Source organism: Mus musculus, chromosome 7, assembly GCF_000001635.26.
Source record: "Mus musculus strain C57BL/6J chromosome 7, GRCm38.p6 C57BL/6J".
NCBI classification, from domain to species: domain Eukaryota; kingdom Metazoa; phylum Chordata; class Mammalia; order Rodentia; family Muridae; genus Mus; species Mus musculus.
This window is the reverse complement of record NC_000073.6, coordinates 81776285-81782319: the sequence shown is the minus strand read 5'-3', so window position 1 is coordinate 81782319 and position 6035 is coordinate 81776285. Positions and strand designations below refer to the sequence as shown.

The following is a 6035-nucleotide window of genomic DNA, read 5'->3' as shown; positions in this document are numbered from 1 at the left end:
ACATTTCGTGGAAAAGTAAATAATCATGCAGACGTATAACTTAATGTCAGTTATTTTTGGAACCTTGTAAACTTTCAAATCTAGAAGTTCTTAGGCATCTCCAAAGCTCTTAAAAGAATAAAGATGTATCAGGAGCAATGGCTAGCAGTTTCGAGTGCTACTGCCCTGGAGAGGACCTGAGTTCAGTTCCCAGCAACCCAACATGGAATGGCTCCCAACTGCCTGTAACTCCAGTTTCAAGGGACCCAATGCCTCTGGGCTGAGGGCACCACACTCATATATTCATACACAGACACACCCGCAGAAATAAAGACAGACACATACATAATGAAAAATAAAAAAATTGATAAAGATGCCTTGCAGTGGTGGCGCACACCTTTAATCCCAGCACTTGGGAGGCAGAGGCAGGCGGATTTCTGAGTTCGAGGCCAGCCTGGTCTACAGAGTGAGTTCCAGGACAGCCAGGGCTACACAGAGAAACCCTGTCTTGAAAAAAACCAAAAAAAAAAAAGTCCCTTTCATTGTAAAGCCCATCAGAAATCAGTTGGGAGTGTTTCCTGCCATGCATGAAGCCTTGGATCCACCCCAGCGTTGTGTGAACTGGGTGTGGGAGTGTGGGAGTGCACTCTTACAGTCCCAGCACTCTGGAGCTGAGGGCAGAGAAGTTCAAGGCAATCCTTTACATAATAGAGTTTCAGATCAGCCTGTGACACGCTAGATTGTATAGATAACATGCATATATTGCTCAGTAACACATGTATATGTATCTATAGCTGAAAAGATAATATATCTTCTATATTTGGCCTAAGCTGTAATACTTTAGATTGTTGTTCGTGTTGTTTCTGAAGCGGGAGGGATCTCATTATGAGGAACTCACTGTGCAGACTTGTGCTCCTTCTGGTCTGGCCTCCCAAGGCTTGGCTTACATACAGACATGCACAGTGTGCCCAGCCAAGTTACAGCAATGTAGTAAATAACGGAATTACTCTGATCTGTAGCATGTGCTTTGCTGGTAAGTACATAAGAAAAATGTATCAATCACAAAATCCACAAGAAATACCGATTATAAAAATGCTTGATGTAAAAGAAGTAGAAATTACTCCTCAGGAGCCAAGAGCAAGGGCAGTCAGGAGGCCCATCCAGAGCTCAGTGCCTCTCCTTAGAGACCTGGCTGCCCGCTCTTGTAAGATGCTCTTCTACCTCATTGCTTCTGAGTCCTTGTTTCATGTGGTGTGGGTTAGAGAACTTTCCCATTCTTTCCCACAGTTCTACTGGGTGTCAAAAAGGCACTTCACCTGAGGCCTTGTGTGGCTTACTACAGGATAATTCTCATGGGACAGACACACACTCCATCTATGTGTCAAGTGGACGTGTTAACATGCTTACAAAATGAAGTGGGGATTTCTGGTTGTGTCGTGTGATGTATTTCTGGAAATTGTCTTATGAGAGGATGTTTGGCTGAAGCAGACATGTGAGAGGATGTCTTGCTGAGCAGACGCGTGCTGTTCTGGAAGTTGCCTGGTGAAAGGGCATGTGGTGCTTTGCTGGAGAGAATGCCTGGGAGGCATGTGGTGTTTGGAAAGAGTATAACAGACCAACAGACAGTAAATGACACTCTTGCGTTGGTTCGCCTTGCAACTCTTGGTTGGTCTTCATTGTGCTTCGCTGACACTGGCCTTCACCGTTGACACTCTTGCATTGCTTCTCCTTTGCTTTCTTCCATGACCTTCACTTGTCGTGACTCCATAGAGAGAAACGCACCAAAGAACTTCTGCTGGTATTCTGGCTGCTGCTCGCGGCTTCCACAGCCTCATACCAGTTGGCGGAGCCTTGCAGTTTCTTCTAGATCAAGTCACTGCTACTGATTTGGTGTTTTGCCAGTGGACTAGACTGCTGACAACGAAGATTGGAATCGCTCCAAAGAACTATTTCTGAACATGTCCACAGCCGCCCTTTCCTATTTCTTGTCCCCTTGTAGTGGGCTAGAAGGGAGGTTGAAGCATTAATGAACCATAATTAAAGTAGGTTTTGAAAAAATCTAAGCCTACAACAAAATGCAGAGGTGTCCTCAAGGGACTGGTGAGCCGCTCAGCCATGTCCTAGAAAGCCCACTTGCTTTCTGTAGTCACACCAGCTTTATTCTCAGGTCCACTTCACGGAGACAGAGAGCCCTGGCTCTGGGTTTCACATAGATGCGATACCCTCTGTTGTAGGGGGCAGCTCAGAAGAGCTTTGGTGTTTGTTTTCCATAAGTTTAGCTCCTTTCTACCCCAGGCCAGATCAGATCACATGAAGTTTCTAAGCCACCCTCTTGGCAAGAAATGCCAACTCATAAATAAGTAGCCAGAATCAATGAATATGAAAGAGATTTATCCTAAACATTGTAGCCAATTAAGGTCCTTCCCAGAGCTGGAGAGAGGATCAGAGTACTCTGTAGCAAACTAGTGGAGAAAAATGGATACCAGAATTAAAATTATCAAGAATATATCACCAGGCGTGGTGGCGCACGCCTTTGATCCCAGCACTTGGGAGGCAGAGGCAGGTGGGTTTCTGAGTTCGAGGCCAGCCTGGTCTACAGAGTGTGTTCCAGGACAGCCAGGGGAACACAGAGAAACCCTGTCTCGAAAAATTAAAAAAAAAAAAAAGAATATAAATATCAAGAATAGGAACCAGCAGTTTTTACTACATAATCTTTTTTAAAGATTTATTTATTTTATTTATATGAGTACACTGTAGCTGTCTTCAGACACACCAGAAGAGGGAATTAAATCCCTTTACAGATGGTTGACAGCCACCATGTGGTTGCTGGGAATTGAACTCAGGACCTCTGGAAGAGCAGTCAGTGCTTTTAACTGCTGAGCCATCTCTCCAGCCCCCTTTTTTCTTTTTTTGAGATGAGGCCTCACCTTTTTGCCCAGACTAATTTCACATTGCTAGCTTCAAGTTCACCTACCTCAGCTCCTGAGTGCTGGGGCTACAGGTGTCTACCACCCACCAGCGTTATTTGACTTTAAGTGACCATATTTTAACAAGGAGTTTTGCCTAATACTTTTAAAAGAAATATAACTATATTTCCTAACAAGATGCGTCCCAATAAGCATATAGGTGGTACAGGCCTATAATCTCACTGCAGAGGGCCTGAGGCAGGAGAACTGAAAGTTCAAGGCTAGCCTGGACTGTGTGGTGAGTTCTAGTCAGGCCTGGATGAAACAATGAGAGTCTACCTGCAAATAAACGGGTAAACAAAACGAAAGATACATCATAGTGACACTGTCAAAGAACTGGTCCAGGGCCTGTATTCAAGATGGACAGTCCCTTCTTCGTCTCCAGCAGTCAGCAGCTGTCCTCACTGATGGGAACGCTGACTTGCCACAGACAGCCGGTTAGGCCACTCTCTTCAGCTGGACTGTGAGCTCACCTCAAGGATACTGCAGTGGAGCCAAGCACAGGGCACAAACTCCAGTCCGCACTGGCCCTTTCCAGGTGCTGTGATTCCAGCCTGGTCCACCCGCACTGCTATGAGTGTTCAGAAAGGCCGAGGACACTGCATTTCTTTTCCCACGCTAACTTGGGAATCCTGGCTTTGCCAGGGCTATAAATGAGGTTTGAGATGACTGAGGGCTACTGTCAGGGTGATGCTGTAGCCCTCCCTGTCCCTGTCCCCTCTCACTGCCACCATAAGAGACAGTCCCTCTGGCACAAATGTTCTCACACCACACATTAACAGAACTTGAAGAAGGAAAAAACTGGACTCATTCTGCCCAGGAAGCAAGGGCAGATTTTGAACTTCTGATTTCTAGGGGCCATTCCACACCCTTCCATTGGCTAAAGGATGGAGAGCCAGAAACACAAGCGGGACCTTTAAGCCCCACCCCCCACCCCCACCAAAGCTAAAGGCCAAGAGTTTTAGAAGGCATGTCTCTAGGCTGTGGACGGCAGCATTCTACCTCAAGTTTTCAAGGATTTGGTTAGTTCCTTAGCTGTGAGGCAGAATATAAATATTTAGAACCTACCCCAAATCCAGATTGTTTTAATACATGTGATTAGGAACTAAAAACCCAGGACTGGAAAGAGAACTCAGTAGTTAAAGAACTGACTGCTCTTCCATAGAATCCAGGGTTCAGTTCCCAGCCCCCTCGTTGACAGCTCACAACTGCCTGTAACTCCAGTTCCAAGGGATCTGACACCCTCGACACAGACAATACAGGCAGGCAAAACACTAATGCACATAAAATAAAAATAAATCATAAAAAAAACCCTAAAAACTCAGATTTTCAGTTTACGTCCAGGAGGTGGCACCACAGCAGCACAGCAGAAATGGACAAAGATTTTGATGGTGGCCTTCAGTTCATTTGTGTCAGGACGTCTTTTCTGCACGCTGTTCTCACACACAGGACAGTGTGGACTGAGGGCCAGTGAGGCACTGGCAGTCCCAGGTGAGTGCCATGGAAGACCCTGGGTTCTGAGCCCTCCCCGCTGCCGCTCTCCTCCCTAGAAGGTGCTTCTGAAAACGACATCAGGCAGCACATCTGTCCAGGTCCCTCACATGCCAACGTGTGTGAATGAAGAACACACCTGCCAATGGGCTGGCTACACATGGGGTCTTCTACTGAGAACATTCTGTCCCTTTGAGAAACCCACAAACGCCTTTATTGGAAGATGTCTTAGAGAGCCTGGAATCAGAGCCAGGGAATCCCCATATACACAGAATTTAAAATAATAAATCTGTAGAAATAACGAAAACAAAAACAAAAACCAGAGCACCAGAGAACTGAAGACCATGCTGGAAACAAAGTAAACAAAGGCTGAAAGTGAGGGCAGGTCAGAGAAGCTGAGCAGAGGGAATGGCAGCTGCGGAAGTCTAAGGAAAATCGGCACTTGTAGGCCTAGGAGCCAGTGGATTCTAAGTGGAACAGATGGTTAAAGATAAGAAAATGCTTGAAAAACAAAAAAGGACTTTACAGAAAGGTGCAATGTCCCAGGTGACATGGGCGCAGTGACAACCAACAGCAAGGCAACCTAGTAAACGCGCTGTGATTACAAAAATGGAGAAACTCATGAGCAATCAGACAAAAAGCTGAAGTTCAGAGGAAGAGATGGCTTAGAGCACTGGTTCTCAACCTTCCTAACGCTGTGACCCTTTAATACAGTTCCTCATGTCGTGGTGACCTGCAGCCCTAAAATTATTTTCATTGCTACTGCATAACTGTAATTTTGCTCATTATGAATTATAATGTAAATATCTGATATGCAGGATATCTGATACATGAGCCCCAAAGAAGTCACGGCCCACAGGTTGAAAACAGCTGGTTCAGTGGGTCAGACACTGGCTGTGCAAACCTTGACACCTGAGTTGGGTTTGCAGAACCCAGACCCATTGTGAGAGGACCAACTCCTGAGAGCGGTCCTAATGCCATGCATGCACTGCGGCATGTGTGTGCCCACTCACAGACACATGTGCTTCACGCCCACCCACATCATACTGACATCAATGTTAGAAAACATTTTAAAATTTTAAAGTCATAGGGAAAAGCCCTTTAGATTTTACATATTGGACACTTTTATGACAAGCAATCTGACAAGAGCAACCTTAGTAGGGTTTATTTTATTTTACTATTTTGCTTCAGTTTGAGGGGACAGTCTATCATGCCGAGGAGGGCATGGCAGCAGGAGCTTGTGGCAGCTGGTCACACCACACTGTAGTCAGGAAGCAGGGAGATGAATGGCTACTCTCGGCTCATTTCCTATTTCTTATGCAGTCCAGGGCATGTGAATTCCTAGTGTTTTAAGTATTGTCTTATTTAACCTGACAAATTTTCTTCTTTTTCCTTTTAGTCCTCTCATACTGCTCACAGTCTCCCCTTCCTGCATTCCCTCCAGTCTCTCCCACCTCCCCCTCCCCCCATTCCCTGCTCTTCCTTTTCCCTCCAGAAAAAAGCAGGCTTCTGAGGGCTAGCAACTGAACACAGCATAGCAAGATGTAACAAGACTAGACACAAACCCTCACATCAAGACTAAAGAGGAAACCCAGAGGA

General features: G+C 45.7%; 1 protein-coding gene across 4 annotated transcripts in view; it reads left to right on the top strand.

Annotated features, from left to right (window-relative positions):
• Positions 1–2037, top strand: part of 3110040N11Rik (RIKEN cDNA 3110040N11 gene) — a 9217-nt gene extending 7180 nt beyond the window's left edge. For 2 of the 4 annotated variants that reach the window (XM_011250897.3, XM_011250896.3), the window contains exon 5: positions 1750–2037. The gene's annotated coding sequence lies outside the window, so the exon portion shown is untranslated. Of the gene's footprint in view, positions 134–1749 lie in introns of those variants that run through there. The other 2 variants (NM_026077.4, NM_001370770.1) reach the window with 1 other exon arrangement.
• Positions 2038–6035: the final 3998 nt, after the last annotated feature.